We start from the raw sequence: 16,143 nt of genomic DNA, 5'->3' as shown, positions 1-16,143 counted from the left end.
AGTACCAACTAATAAAGGGAAAAGAGAGCCCCTTAAATGCTAAAAGATTTGATCAGCTAAAAAAAAAACCCTGGGCTTAAAAACATGCAGCAAAATAAGCATAATGGAAACATAAAGCTCAACATTGGCTAATGCTTAAATTACATAAAATATTAGGCTCAATTTCTAGCATGATCATTACTTCTGCAATTTATTGTTAAAAGCACCCTAAGAAGAAATCTCAACTTTTAATTTTAAAAAGCCAAATATTATCTAAAAGCATACTCCCCCATAAGAGTTATTAATAACCTTCTCTCAAACTGCACAATTTATAACCACATTATAGCAATCTTAAAATGGGAGACACTGGTGATAATCTACAGAAAGCATGGATTTCGATGGCTAGGGGCAAACAAATTTTATGAAATGCAAACTGCTCTTATCTTTCATGTAATCCAAGGTTCAAGCCTTTCATCCGTGTTCAAAAATATTTAAACTGTTAAGGATTTTTCTTACAGCTTATTCTTTAAAACTTGTTTTGTTGAAACAAAAAGCTCAAGTGTTAATCAAGGAATACTGTATGACGTTAGTTACTGGCCACCCGGACTCATGTTTCACCACAAAGACACTAGTGATCCTCATGGATGGCTCTGAAATTATATAAAAGCAAAAGGTGTACATTGGAGAGAAGGTGCATTTATTTCCTGGAATCTGATGCAAAGAACTAAGTTCCTACTGACTTGGACCTTTGGGAATAATTGAAATCCACTTAAAAACCTCAAAAACCAATGTTTGCTATAAAATAGCAAAATATGAGAAACAACCTACACATATCTGCATGGAGAAGAGGTTTAATAAATTATGGTGCATCATGAAGGGAATAGTCCTCGGCTGTGAGGGAATGAGACTGCTCTCTCAAGTATTGATAGAGAGACTGCCAAGATTGCACTGGGAGGGCCAGGGAGCTGGTGCAGAGCGGAGTATACAATGTGTCCTCATTTGTGGAAAGACAAATAAAAAGAGCACATACAAAATGTTTATACTAGCAGAGGCTATATCTGGAAAGATATACACAAGGAGTTAGCAACTGGGTCCTTGGGGTGGGGAGGGAGCAGGGTGCTGTGGGGAACCTTGACAGAAAGTATATTTTCCACTTGAACCTTTTTCTATCTATTGAATCTCTATCATGGGCATAAACTGCCTATCTCACAAGTTAATATGCTCAATCCTAATATTAAGATAATTTCTCCAACAATTTACCCAAGGACGGCCACGGGAAGCCAAAACTTACAAAAATCACAAAAAGTTTGCTGTCTTCAACAACACAGTTCCTGATTGGTTTTTCCCAGAAGAGAATCCACATCTCCACTAGAGAAGTAGCTCGTCATCTCACCTATTACAAAGCAAATAAGCCTCCATTCAATTCCTGGAAGGGAAATAGGTGCTTTGTTCACCTTGAAAACATACCTCATACTTAAATCAAATTTGTAACTAGTGAATGAAGCTTCCAAATCAGCAGTTTCCACCTGGTTATAAACCCAACTCAATGTAAGAAACCAGCAAGAGGCCAATATCATAATAAAAACACACTAAACTTACCAGCTTTCCCTTCCTCTGCCAGGCTTAGACAAGGAAGCCTCTGATACCAGTGAAATGGGATTTCAAATCTGTGGCAAATATCATTTAAGGGGAGGGCAAGTGTATCATCTGCACTAAACACACACTTTAATTTTTCATGTCGCAGGGGGAAATTGGCTTCAATTTTAATTTAGGAATCATTTTTGGACCCCTGACTAAATGATATTCTTAAATCACATTACTTTTACTAGGAGCATTTTTTCTTTAACTACAGACAAATCTGAAACTGAAAATGAACCGATGAGGAGGAAAACTTTAAACTGAAACCTTTGTGTTGAAAACTGCCTTAAAACACACACGAAGGAATGCAAAACCTTCATTCCCACACAAATGCCATTCAATAACAACAGACAAGTTGTATCAATATTTGACTACATTAAACACGCACATGCCCAACTGCAAATAAAAGATCTCATATATTTCTGGTAGCTGAAGGTGGGGACCAGAATCACATTGTTCAAATCCAGACTGAAAGTCACAACATTTGATAAGCAGAGTTTTCTATCGGTCAGAGCTCAGGATTCCAGCTCTGCCCTCTTGGACAACCCATCAGAAGTGGCATCTTCTTGCAGCCTGACCTGGATGGCCAACACGTTACCTCTGGCTGTAGTCAGTACAGCACCTTCTGCTATGAGCACTGACAAAATACAGGTAAATCCAGTGCGCTCTAAAGTCCAGAAGGGACAAGAACTACTTGATAAAGAGTTCAGACAGGGGGTCTCCAAATCATTCGGCTGATGACAGCTCCAGAGGAAAATGAAAATTAAAGCTGCTTCCCATCCCCCAGGTCGCCGGCAGTCTCAGCAATGACTGCGCTCCGTGGGACAGAAGCTCGAGGCCAGGAGGGGTGCCCGCCGGGGACCGAGGGGCGCCCAAGGGCGCGCGGAAAGAGGCTCCAGCCCAGCGCTCCCCGCCCCCAACCGGTCTCGCCTCGGACGCTCCGCTCAGACCCGGGACCAGCCGGCGGGAGCGCGGCCCCCCATCCCGCCGGGGCCGCCGGGCGCTCGCGGCGCCGCGCCCCCGGCACCCGGCTCCCGGAGCCCGCGCGCGCCGCGCCCACCCCGGCACTCACCCGCGCCGCGCCGCTAGCGCGCCATGCCCCGCCGCGCGCTCCGCGCCTGGGCCGCCGCCCGGGGGCTGCCCGGAGTCGGCAGTGGCCCGGGAGCCGGAGGCGAAGAGGAGCGGGGCCGGGCACCAGCCGCCGCCGCCGTCTGGCCCCCGGGCCCGGCGCGGGGCTGCTCCGGGCGGCCGCTGCCCTGTGCGCGCGCCGGGGCCGCCGCCGCCAGAGCCGCCCGCCGGCAACGGTAACGGCGCCGCTCGCCGCCGCGCTGTCCGGTCGCGATTGCGGCGAGCGGGGGCGGCGCTGCCCGCCGCTCAGCTGGGGGCGCCGCGGGCCCGGCTCCGCCCCCCGCCCCGCCCCGCCCCGCCCCGCCGCCCGCGCCCCGCGCGCCCCGCGCGCCCCCGCCGGAAGCGGCCCGCGCGCTCCCCGCCGGCCCGGCCGCGCGCGCCCAGCTCCCCCGCGGGGCCGCCCCGGAGCCGCGGCGCGAGGGTGGCGCTTCCGCCCGGAGTCGCGCCCCGAGGCCGCGCGCGGAAGGTCACGGGAGAGCCGGGCGCGCGGGCGGCCCCGCCGGTGCCGGTCCCGACGCTGGCCGTGCGCGCTGCACGCCGCTCCCCGCGGGGAGGACAGCGAGGGGCCGCGTCGCAGCCGCCTCTGTCAACACCGCGGAGACCCGCTTCCGCGCCCGGAGGGGTCCCCGGGGTTGCTTAGATTTGGCGAGGTAACCTGTGCCCCCGATGTCGGGGTGCTGCAGTTCTGGCCACCTTTCTCCTCCCCCCAGCAGAGCTCGCTCTGCCCGAGAGGACCCGCGGGGGCATTCTTAGAATATCCTGGAGCCATCGAGTCTTGCCTCCAAGGCGTGGTGGGTTTATTTGTGCGGAGAAGAAACGGCTCCCTTAATGGGGTGAGATTTTTCCTCCATGCATTGTTCCCATTTCCGCAGTTTCACTTGGCCTCGATTTTCTTCCAGAGTAATGCAGCAAATGAAATTAGCTGGAGAGCGTTTGATGGCGCAGAATCATGATTTGAAGATGTTTACGTTCTCTGCCGGACGCTTTTGATGATGTTCCCTTTGGCGCAATTAATTTTGCAAAGTTCAGAAATGTGCCAGATGGAGCCCCTGGCACGCAGAGGCACAGGATTCTGCAGACACACCTTTAATAGGAAGCCGGTTTGTTTGTTTCATTTGTGATTTATTGGATGCGCCAGCGTCAGGCCAACGTATTTTTTCTTAAAGATATTTGGATGAAATTCCAATCCAATTTCTAATTAGGCAAAATGAAGCTTATTTTCTTAACTAGCAGTTCCCCTGTTGATAATTAACTAAAGTGGGCAACAAAATACCTGCAAGTACTTTGATTGCAAAGTCAGCTTCCTAGACGAAAATGCACATTTTACACTAAGATACAGTCGCTACTGGTGGCCTAATGATCAAATCCCTCCATGTGCGTATTTTGAACACTGAAAACGAATGCCTCCTGTTGTCCCTCAGATCTTAATTTGGTCTCCTTCTACTTGAAGCCCTGTCTGATAGTACAGCATTATTTGTTTGCCTCCGTTCTTAAGTCCTTGATGGTTTGGGAGATTTATCATCACTCATATTGGAGAATTGTATAACTAGCTTTTCAGTTAGGATAGTGCCTAGGCTAATATAGTTTTAGGGGCCCATAAAATGTTATAATCTGTTTTCAAATCAGATGGGAAAAAAATTAATTTTTGGTCTAAAAAAAGCTTTACTATATTAATATATTTGTCTTTATACTAATATAGTCTTAAAGTTTTAATTTTAATTTTTTAGTGGTGTTCAACAAAATGCCTAGGGTCCAAGAAAATTATGTGGCATCTATATATAGATAGTAGCATTTTATAGAACATATAAAATCTATCCATATGTGAAGAGATAACACTAAATAATAATGAGTAGCCTCACATCCACCGGATAGATACCAATTGTCAAGCACTGTGCATCACCTAATCTAATGCTCACAACATACCTGTAAAATAGGTACTGTTATCACACCTAGGGGTTGACGTCTTCAACGTGTGCAGTTTGGGTGATCTTAAAGAAAAAGAAAAGAAATACAACACCTCCAAGCTGTTCCCCCATCACTCAACACGAGAGAAAGTGAATGGGAAAACCGAAGCAGAAAGAGAGCTCAATCCCAGCTGATTGTGGTTAAAATCTCTTAGTTAAAACAAATGATGGAGTGATTGTATCGCTAGGCTCCTGCCAGGGTCTTGGATGGAGGCCTGGAAAAGATGCCTTGAAACTTGCATTTTAATTAGCTTCACAGAAAACTTGCCTCTGATTTATACCCATTCTGAAGGTCAGGAGAATTAGGAATTTGCCACACCACCTCTAAGGAACGTAGGGTCCACACAGACCCAGGTCTGGTGTGAAGGGCGGTGGTGCACACACTTTTTATGAAAAATAGTGGCTATTATATTTCCATAATACAACAAGATACTTGAAAGTATGTTAGCAATGCATATTCCGATATAGCCAGGCCATAACTTGGTTTGCAGCACTGATAGGATTCTGTGATGTATGTGACCAATTTCTCTTAAATGCCATATAAAAGATGAATTAACCAAGTGCAGATTCTTAAAGGAATTTCAGTTCAATTTTAACTCATAAATTGACACCATTTTTATTTCCTTTGTCGTAAACCAGCTTATGTTATAAATACTGTTTTATCTATTTACTTTTTTTGCAGTTTCATGAGATACAGCAAAATAAGCAGTAGGACAAGAATTTGTGTTTGTGATGCTCATAACATAACATGAACAGTTTAACACATAGTAGTTCTCTCACTAAATATTTGTGAAACAAATAATGTAATAGAAAAGATCACAGGGTTAGAAGTAAGAGTAGGTTATGTAACAAACTAAAATTGAATGGGAAAGAAACAGTAAATTGTTGAACTTTAACTTCCTGCCAGATAAGCAGAATTGACTTTTTAGTTAATTATTTGGTGTGCAAGATTTGGGTGCTTCTTTCCAGCTTTTGGTTATTCTTTTTTTTTTTTTTAATAAGATTTCATTTGAAATGCTTAAATATAAAATAATCTAAGTGAAATACAAATCGTAATCAAATGAAAATTCTAGAAGTGAAAGGTTTTGTTCATTAAAAGGATTAATCACTCAAAAAGCAGCAAACTTGAGATATGAGGCTGTATTATTAAATGAGTTATATCTTGGCCCTTCAGCAGGCTTCTTCTGATATATGTAATATTTATCAATCAGTGGGACAAGTTATGGCTTTGTTCCTGGAAGATATTTTGGAACCCAATGAAAAACTACAAATTAAGCACAGTTATTAAGCTGTGAATAGTTGAAATGGAAATGAGTGAAACTATTCTTTCTTTTAAACCTGACTGATAAATGCAGACTTAAATTGGTTTATTTCAGAGCACAATTTTGGATAAGCTCCAAAACCTTTAATTAGATCCCCTGAAACAAGAAGACATATGAGAGTAATCAGTTAAATTTCTGTAGATGTTATTATGTTCTTTACCCAAAGTGGTTTGGAATGCAATTCGAGAGGCATGAAAAAATATGATAAACACCATGAAACATAGTATCTGCCTAGGATTTGTTTAATATATTCTTTTCAGAAAAAAAGATTTCAGGGTGTCATGTAAACTATTTTGGTAAATTATTATATCTCTAGCAAGGCCCCAAGAGGATTGCATTTTGTTTGTTTTTTGTTTACTTATACTATGCCTGTATCCAAAGCGGGGGGGAGGGAGAGAGAATATGAATAATGGTTGAGACAGAATAGCATTTCAGCTTGAAAGTTAGCTTCCTCAGAGCCCAAATGAAACAGGCAGAATGAATATTTTCATAGCGCTCATTGTCAAGTGGAAGGAATCACAGTTTATTTAGGAGAAATCTTTCCTGGCACAAGCACTGGGAGGATTAGTCATAGGGACCTTAGGTAAGGGCTATTCAGACGTCTCACTTAAGAGGGACACCACACAACACTGGTTTGTCATCTTTTGTGGCAGGCAGAGCTAATATGATTTTTCTAGTAAATAGCTTTAAAATTGTTATTGCTGAAAGTAAATAGCAAGACGTACAGAGTTGTTATTCCTTTATACTGTCTTTGAAGGCAAGCCAAGGATGTAATAGCAAATCTGTGTTTTCCCAGCTTCCTTCTCTAAAAAGGGTTGGTTGTTTGTTTTTAAGTTCCTGCTTGTTGGGTAGAGAAAGGACAAAGGAATTAAATCCTCTGAGACTACTGAAATGCTGTGAGTGGCAAATTTGTTAAAGTTTTCTTTAGCTCAAGTATAGTATCTTTCTCTCTCTTATACTTTGTCTTTTATTGTAAACTACCTCAAGTCCTTTTTGAAAGAATGCATAGAAGGTGCCTGACACAAAGTTAACAATACGTATTACTGCCTATATTATGATCATTACACTTTCTGCTACCAATCCTATCAGAGCAGATCTGTGAGGTTGCCTTGGGGCTATGTGCTATGAAATAGTCATACAATACTGTGTCCTCTGGGTAAAGCTTTGAGGAATATAAGGAGTAATTGAGTCTCTCTACACTATTTCCTTTTATTGTTTGCACCTTATCTCCTGTCTTATATCACTTCACTCACTGGTTTGAGGTGGTCAATACTGAGGAAGGACCCTTTCCCCTAATTGCCTAATATTTAGCTAAGTTCCTAGATCTTAAGACCAGCCACTTTCAAGAATCTTGCTAAATTTCTTATATGTTGGTGAATCGAAATGACTTGGCCTGTTAAAACTAACTCCCAGAGTTAGAAACCAAAGGCTGGAAAGGGGGCATGACAGAATATAGATAGGAAAGAAAAGAGGGGCTCCCCTAGCGAACCCTGCAAGCCCCTCTGCTTTACTCTCTCTCCAGACCTCCTGCGTGGTTCCAATGAACTGCTGTCTGCATCCTCATGTCAAATCCCTGCTCTTGCTCCTTTCTCAGCCATCTTGTCCCCTGCCTGCTCTTCTGTAAGTCTCTGCTCATGCCTCAAGCTTTAACTTGTGCTCCTCCTTCCTTTCACCTTACAACTCTTCATTTGACCTCCCAATCCCTCTGTCCTGAACCTGCTTTTCTCTTTTCTAACCTTTATTCTTTATCTTTTGTCCAGAGCCATTTAAGAGCAAAGCAAGACATTAAAATTGATGCTACCTTATTTCTTTCAGTCCATCTTAGACCCATAATCCTGTGCTAATATTCTCAGTTGAGCTAATGGATCCCACAGAAGAAAAATTTAGTCCATTCTCAGTGGTAATATTAAGCCCGTTATTTAATTTATTTCTACAGCTCCTGCACTCAGTGTGTTGCCAGAGGCATCTTGTGCAGATGGAGAGAGAAGCCAAAAGATTAAGGAATTGAGCTGAGGTCAAGCCAGTGGTAGCAGAGTGGTTCGAAATTGGACCCAAATTCTTTAAATCTTTGACTATATTATTCTAACTAATGCACTTAATCCAGAGCCTTCAGTGTTCTGTAGAAGACCAAAAAATCTAAAACCAAAAGAAAGTTTTTGTTTCCAGTTTCTGACTGTGAAGAACTTTCAATGGTTACATATTTGCCAACAGGTTTAATTCCAAAGTCTCACACATTGAGGAGCTGAAAAATAAAGAGTCATAGAAACAGTTCCAACAACAGTGAGATCCCTAGGGTTTCCTTTGGGTCCCTGATCCGTTACACCCCCTGGGACTCACTGGAAACCAAAAGTGGCCAACGCTAAGGCAGCTCTGGTCAACAGCTGCTGCCCTGTTGATGACTCCCCCTCGGGAACAAAAGGTAACTGAGGACATTCTTTCTGTAACATGCCCAATTCTGGGTTCCTGGCTCTTTTGTTGAATCAAGGAATCTGATACTTAAAGAACTAACAATTACTTTTACACTGACTGTCTTAAGGTACCATCCAGTTCAAATGCCAGCGCTCATAAAATCTCATTTTACCCACCAAGGCAAACAGCCTGGACTACACTAACTAATCTGATGTTATTTAGTTTTTTTTTTTTTTAACTCCAGGAAAGAGAAACATCGCTGAACAGGTAACCTCAGCTTGGATAATCAATGTTGATTTACAGTTAACAGGGATAATTCTAGTGCTGGGTTGGCATATACCTTTGTGTTAAAGGTATGTCCCACTTTACAGTTGAAAAGATAGATGCTCAAAGAAGTAAAATAACAAATACTTGAATGTACTGGTCTAATTCCAAAGTCATTACAAGGAATTTGAAGATCTTGACCCAAAGTAGGGTTCAGTCTATCTAGTTGCTAGATAACAACAGTGAACATGCATTAAGCCCTATGGCATGTGGGGTACTGTGTACCAACCCCTCCTTCTGTAACCTTGTGAGCTGCAAGGGAGGGTTGCCATCCCCATTTACAAAGGAGGCCACACAGATAGAGACAACAGTGTGATTCAAACCTCTGTGTTGGCAGCATCCCCAGCAAGGCCTTTATTTCTCACAGGGGGCCTGGGTATATCACAACATCTACCCGCCATCTCCTTACACTGTAGTCATAGAGACTGACTTGATTTCTCATTACAGACCACCATCCGTTTCCAGAATTGTATCCCAAAGTGGAAGTCTAATTGTTCCTTTTGCTTATGGAATTATATTTACACAGCATTCAGAACCTTCTAAAAGCCACACCTCATCTCCCCACCGCATGTCTCACAATCTGGGCAGACAAACCTATTGGCACAGCCTGAATCAGAAATTCTCTTCCGCCACTTTATCAAAATCCTGTTCTTAAAGGTTAGTGCAAATTCTACCCTCTTCCTTCCCCACAACTTCCATTATGGTATTTATTTCATCCTGCCCAGAGTGAGTTACTTATTACTTAGCAGGAGAAGAGTAGCAATGAGGTCCACTTCATTTTACCTGCCTCACGCCCTAACAGCATTTAGCATAGTAGACTCCCAATAAATGTTGGATGATTTGGTTTATTTCAGTTTTCACCATGGCGGGATAATTTTCACAGATGGCAGTATGACAAAATGGCTACTAGCAGGGATTCTCAGTTCAAACTACTTGGGTTCAAATTTGGCTTACTTGCTAGGTCCATAATTCTAGGTGAATTTCACATGTTAATTGTGAATGTTGAGACTCGGGTTGCCCATCTGTAAAATGAGGTTAATAACATCAACTTCATCGGATTGTTGTCAGGATTAAATGAATTAGTGTGCATAGAGCATTTAGAACAGTGGCTGCCATTTAGTAAGCACATGTAAGTGGTGACTGGTAGCACCTTGAGATTATTAGAGGACTTTCCAGGTCATCAGACCCTAGGTTGACCCACGCTGACCCACGTTCCTCAAAGCTGCCAGAAAAAGGACTGCAGCTCTCACTAAGATTCATGCACTCAATGAAGGCTCCTTCATGAAGTTCTTCTGTAGGGAAATTTGTTAATAGAGGCCTTGTTTTCCTCTTATGAACATTCCTTTAATAAGTGAGGAGATGCTTGCGAAAATACTCTGTAATTCTGTGCTTTCCTGGGGCCCTTTCAATCTGGACTCAGACCTGATTTTATAATGAAGATTATGGACTTTTCCAATGGTGCAAGAAAAAAAAAAAAAAAAAAAACAAGCACAAGGCATCACATTTATAAGTGAACAGATTCATGGATACTTTTGACCTGAAAGGGACTTTAACTATCACCTAGTCCAGGAGACATAATGCTAGATGATGTGACTTGTCTAACCCATACAAATTTCTCCAAAAGACACTTACTTAAGGACAAAGTTAATAATACTATCCAGTCGTTCCCTAGACACTATTTTCTTCAGTATACAAACAGTATACAGTATACAATAGGAACAAAAACATATCAACTTGCTAACTGTCCATACAAAAGAAAATAAATCTTTTTTCTCAGACATTGTTTTATTTAAATTTTTTCCTTGATTTTTACAATACCTACTGGTTTCATAATTACCTTTACTTGTGAGGACAAAGAGTTGCCAAAATTATTCATCCAGTTATGCATTCATTCATTTACTCAAAAGACATTTGTGAAGTCTTATGTACTAAGCACTGAGTGAAAATTGGAAACTTTTAAAATGGATAAGCCCTAGTGTTCTGACTGGTTCACATCTGTGTGTCTGCTGGAAAGTCAAAATTCAAGTAACTTCAGAATGTGGGTCAGGCTAAGAATTGATCTTCATCAGCTGAAGGTTAAATACTATTCATCACAAAGTCAGTGATTGCATTCAGAGCAAAGTTGCCCTTAGACATAGCCAAGTGTCAAGTGAAAATGGGTCTCTAAAACCAAATACTGTGCTGTATCCCCATCTCTCTTTCTCTTACTGATTGACTCCATGCATTGCCTGTGAAACCCTTTGTTTGCAGTGTGTTGCCCATGAATATTTCCAAGCCCGAGATGGATTCTGCCAGTTTCTATATGCCATCAGTCATCAGGTATTGCTTTTTTCTTAATAAAAAATTCCTTTTATCATTTAAGCCTATTTTTTATATTATATAATATTTTATGTCAAGAAGAAACAACTCAAAGCACATGGGTGAGACTCTTAACTTGAAGACCATTATTAAAGGGACACTCAGTATGGGTGCTCCTCTGACTTACACAAAGCTCGTGCTCTGGATGTCAATGAATGTCTAATTCATTGGAACACTTTCACATGCAGGTCTGAAAGAGGTTTGGAATTATTTTCCACTGCACTGCCATGCAGTACTTTACAATACATGGGCTTCAGCCTGCTGCATTGAAATGAAGTTGCCTTTGTTGGTAACAGTGGTCACCCCTAACAAAATGCCAAGCATTTTCTCAGGCCTTTCACTTAAAACCTCTCATTTCAACTCCATCTAAGGGTCATCATATGGGTCTAAATGGCCAATATCTCTCACCCAGGCTATTGTGATCACCTCCTAACCAATCATATTCCATCCCTCTGCATTAGGAAAATAATTCCAAACGCTTCTAGGTTCCACAAGGTCTGCAGGATTTGACCTCTGTCTTCCTCCACAATCTCTACTCCTCACATTCTTCTGAGGTCCAGTCATTGATCCACAGCTGGATTTTGCAGATTTGGAAGCTCAGCTTTCTTAGTTCACAACTAGACAGTGAAACCCTAGAGAATCAAGTCAAGCTAATGAACTCACAAGAGATTAATGGGTAATGCACAATGTTAATGTATTAACTTAAAATGAGAAATGGAGCAATCAAACCAACCAGATGTTTGTGTTGACTTGTTTGTGACCTCTTTCTGGAAGTTTAGAGCTTGCGTGTTGAATCAGACCCCCTGAGAGTGAGTCCTGACTCTATGCTTACTAACTGGGTGATCTCAGACAAATAGATCCATTTGCAATTTGGTATCTACTTCTCTATCAGTAAAATGGGCATAATAATAAAACCTGCATCCTTGGGTTTCTGTGATGAGGATTAATGAGAAAATACAACTGCCTCATCCTGCTTAGAATGGAAACTGGTATATAATAACATGATATATTAGCTACTATTTCTAGAATGGAAATCTAGTTAAAGAACTAAGTTAATATCAGAACAATGGGAATGAAATAAGCTTCAGGTTTTTTTTTTAATTTTACAAATGTGTTAACCTTGTAAGTTACTATTTATGTATTCATCTACTCAGTAGTTGTTGATATGCAGATAATTTCAGTTTTATCAGATTTGTTTGGTACCCCCTCACTCCTTAAATGTAAATGGATTCACATTTTGGAATGACTACTGAAATGTAAATTCACAAATTAACCTATATTTTTGTACTTACTTGATTCTATCACCACTGCTACTCCATTTCCAAGTCTCACCTTACCTTCAGTTTAAAAGTGCTTAAAAATCAATTAAAGCTCATCACTTAAAGGTCCTGCATGCCCCTCCCACCTGTCTCTCCCTCTCTCCCCTTTGAATTTTGTTTGCATACTCACTGTCCTTTTTTCTCACACCTGCCAAACTCCCTCCCTCTTTAGATTTCCATTGTTTTATTTCCTCTACCTACAAATCTCATCCCTAAGTCTGAGGCCTGACTTGTATCTTCCTGGTCTCAGAGAACATACCTTGGTCCCCCACACTATGTTAGATCCCTTTGTTACACTTAGCATATTTGTAGTTTGAATGGTCTGTGTTTAATGTATTCCTTTCCAGTTAAATCAGTGAGGACAAGCACCCTTCTTTTGTGTTCACCACTGAATCCCCAGTATGCTGCATATAAATTGGTATTTAATAAATTGGTATTTAATTGGTTGTTGACTGAATGATTTTATTCTTCTCAAAAACCTTACATCCTTCAATGGAAAGCTTTGGACTGTACACTCAAGTGACACAGTCACATTGGGCAAAGTAACTTTCAAACTCAGGTCTTTTTACTCCAACCCATATGGCTGCCACTCAATTTCTGCAAGCTACAAGCCTACCCACACACATCATCGCTCTACTTAGCTTAAACCAAACGTTCTTTCATATCCTCTCCACTGCAGTGTTTCTATCTTGAACTCTGGCACTTTTTTCCTTCCTAAACCACCCCAAACCTTTCCTGTCATGCCTATAAGAAATGTTTACTGTCCTAGCTATTATATGCTAGATTTCATCTTATTAAGATTTCTTCTCTCTTCTACAATCTGTAATTCCATTCCTAGACTTTTACCTAACAGAAATGTATAGGTATATTCACCAGGAGGCATGCACTGGAATTTACTCATCCCTAAACTGGAAATTATCTATCCAGATGAAGATCCAGATAAAATAAGTCAACTGTTTTATAGTCACACAACAACATATTATATAACAATGGAGATGAATGACTTACAAATTTACACAACAATGTGGATGAATCCACAAACATAATGTTGAGGGAAAGAAGTCAAGTGTATGCTGTATGGACTTGTTTATAAAAAGTTCAAAAACTGGCAAAACTAAATCTTGGAATGAAAAATCAGGATAATGGCTACTCTTGATCACAGCAGTGTGGGGGGCTCTCAGAGTGCTCTCCTAACTAACGCCGTTTCTTGATCTGGGGACGAGTTGTGTTAGTGTTTTGCCTGTGAAAAGTCGTCAGGATGCATATTTACGATGTAAAATTTTTTATGTAAATTATACTTTAATAAAATGTGTTACAAAACAACTTATTTGTTTGTGTCTATTTAAATTTGCAGAGACCCTTTGAAATCTAGTGCCCCTGCCCAGTGTGCTGACCACCCACTATTTGCTCCGTTGGGAGCTTCCCATGTTTGGAAAGAGCCCAGTTTGAATTGTTCTGAAATCAAAAATAGGACAGTCTCCAATGGTGACAACCAAAAATGTCTCCAGATATTGGCAAAGGTTCCCTGGGAGCAAACTGACCTCAGTTGAGGACCACGGATCTCAACAGGGTTAGAGGATGTCCTCCCTGGCCAGCTGTTCTCCATCTCCTTCTGCTCTACCCTTCACTTGTCAAATCCAGCCATCTTGCTTCCTTGCTATTCTTAGAATACATTAGGTGTGCTCTCACTTCTCACTTCACAACTTTGCACCTGTTGCTTTCTCTGCCTGTAATGTTCTCCCTCCAGGTATCTACGTGGCCCATTCCCTCAACCCCTTCAAGGGTTTTCCCAAACATCACCTCAGTAAAGTTTTCCCTGATCTCCTTCATTAAAAATGTATAACCCCTTTCTACCTGCTTTATATTTTTCTCGATTATATATTACTTTTTAGTATAAAGTTAATTTGTTTATTGTCTGTCTCCCTTATGACAATGTAAGTTTCACAGGAGCAAATTTATTTATTTATTTATTCATTCATTCATTCAATTCATTCATTCAAGCACTGGGTACAGTCAGAAATGCAGGAGGGTGAGAGAATTCACCAGAGACAGAGTGTGGAACAGAACAGGCAGATTGACGAAGTATACTGCTGAGGGGAACAGCAAGCGCGGCAGGCAGGAGAGATCTGCGCGCCACGTGGGACCCTCGCTGGTGGCCAGGGGGCCAGGGATCGAACCGGCACTGCAGAGGCTGCGGGCAGCTTCTCAGCCAGCGCTCAACCACTGCGCCACCAGGGGAGGCCCAGGAGCAAGTATTTTGATTTATCACTGCTCTATCCCTTATGCCTGGAACAGTGACCGGCGCATGGTAGGTACTCAATTAAAACTTGTTGAATAAATATAGGCCCAGTTCAGTATCTGACATGGATAGAGGTGGCAAACAATGATTATTAGTTCCCATTTTCTCTCTCTTCTGTGACCAAGCCACTGTTGTACCTTCAGGATTTAATCACTGAGCTTCTTTGGTCCTACTGCTCCCCCTGGGGACCCTTGTTCTCCAAGATTAGGCTCAAACTCTCACCCCCAGATGGTGCCATGACATTGACCAGTGTTCTTGATCCTGACTATGTCATTCTTCTCCATTATGCTTAGGAATTTCACCTGTTCATACTTTACTTTCCTAGCGCAGATAACCTGTCTGGATTGTCACCTTCCTGTCCTTACACTCTCCAGATGCTGTGACCCTCCGCTACTTCCCCTTCCCCCCCACTGTCCTGTACATGATCCTTATCCCTCCCTTCCTTTCTGCAGCACCTCACCCACCACCTTCCCAGAGGGAGAAGTGGTTCCGTCTCCGGTTCTAATATGACCCCTACACATCCCCAATTGCACAACTCTCTTCTGTCAAAGTATTGGAAAAGTCAGCTGAGATTACATCTCCTTCTTCTCTGCTCATTTACCAAGAAACCTGAAATTGCAGCAGGTCCATCTTTCCATGAAAGGCTTGCCTGCATTGTCTTGCTTCCACTTAACTGTGATATGAGCCAGCACTTGGAGCCACAGAAACCTGACACCGTTCAGTAAGTAAACAACAGTAAATGCCAAGAGTCCACAAGCAGCAGCGAGAGCCTTGGGTGAAGGAGGCCTTGGTGTCGGGGATGGTCACCACTGTTACTGTGTAAATGTGATATGCAGGAGACAATTTCTTTGGCAGACACCACAATATCAGCAGATTTACCCAGATACAGTGTTAGTTGCCCATAAGAAAGGGTCAGTAACAAAGCACACATTATTTCTAACCCAGGTTTACTTATAGCCATTGAGGAGCTGGGGCTCAATGCAGATGCTCTCGTAGCATAAATATCTGAAAATGGGTAAGGCAACACTCTGAAAACTAAGTTTTTACCAAGTTCTATGAACATAATCCCAAAGTGCCTGCAGAAGCAAAACAATTGATTGAACCCTAGTGCACTTGCCTCTAAGATAAAATTGAAAATCATTTATCAAACTGTCCATGGAATCCATGATATGAACAGACACTGATGACATTAACAGATATTTGAGGTTATAAGAATGTCATGAATAGCTCAAGGAATTCAAGGACATCAGTTGAAAAGACTATCATGATTTGGTTTCTGGACATCTAGCCAACTCATTCTGCTCTCTCCTTTCCCTTTCCATTCTGACTTCTAAATTTTCCTACAAGATAACGAAGGAAGGGGCTGATACAGATAAACCCTCCATGTCCTTGAACTTTCCAGT

General features: G+C 42.0%; 1 protein-coding gene across 6 annotated transcripts in view; it reads right to left on the bottom strand.

The window, feature by feature from the left end:
- LIFR (LIF receptor subunit alpha) overlaps positions 1–16,143 on the bottom strand; it is a 99,045-nt gene that overhangs the window by 66,840 nt on the left and 16,062 nt on the right. Inside the window, exon 1 of one of the 6 annotated variants that reach the window (XM_054688262.1) lies at positions 3,525–3,731. The exons of 3 other annotated variants lie outside the window; for them this stretch is intronic. The gene's annotated coding sequence lies outside the window, so the exon portion shown is untranslated. Of the gene's footprint in view, positions 1–1,270; positions 2,478–2,689; positions 2,730–3,524; positions 3,732–16,143 lie in introns of those variants that run through there. 2 more of the 6 variants (XM_037529935.2, XM_037529934.2) reach the window with 2 other exon arrangements.

This window comes from Talpa occidentalis, unplaced genomic scaffold (genome assembly GCF_014898055.3).
Source record: "Talpa occidentalis isolate TD23 unplaced genomic scaffold, MPIMG_talOcc4v2.1 talOcc4.6, whole genome shotgun sequence".
NCBI lineage: Eukaryota > Metazoa > Chordata > Mammalia > Eulipotyphla > Talpidae > Talpa > Talpa occidentalis.
Note: the sequence above shows the minus strand (reverse complement) of the source record. Positions and strands in the feature narration are given on the sequence as shown.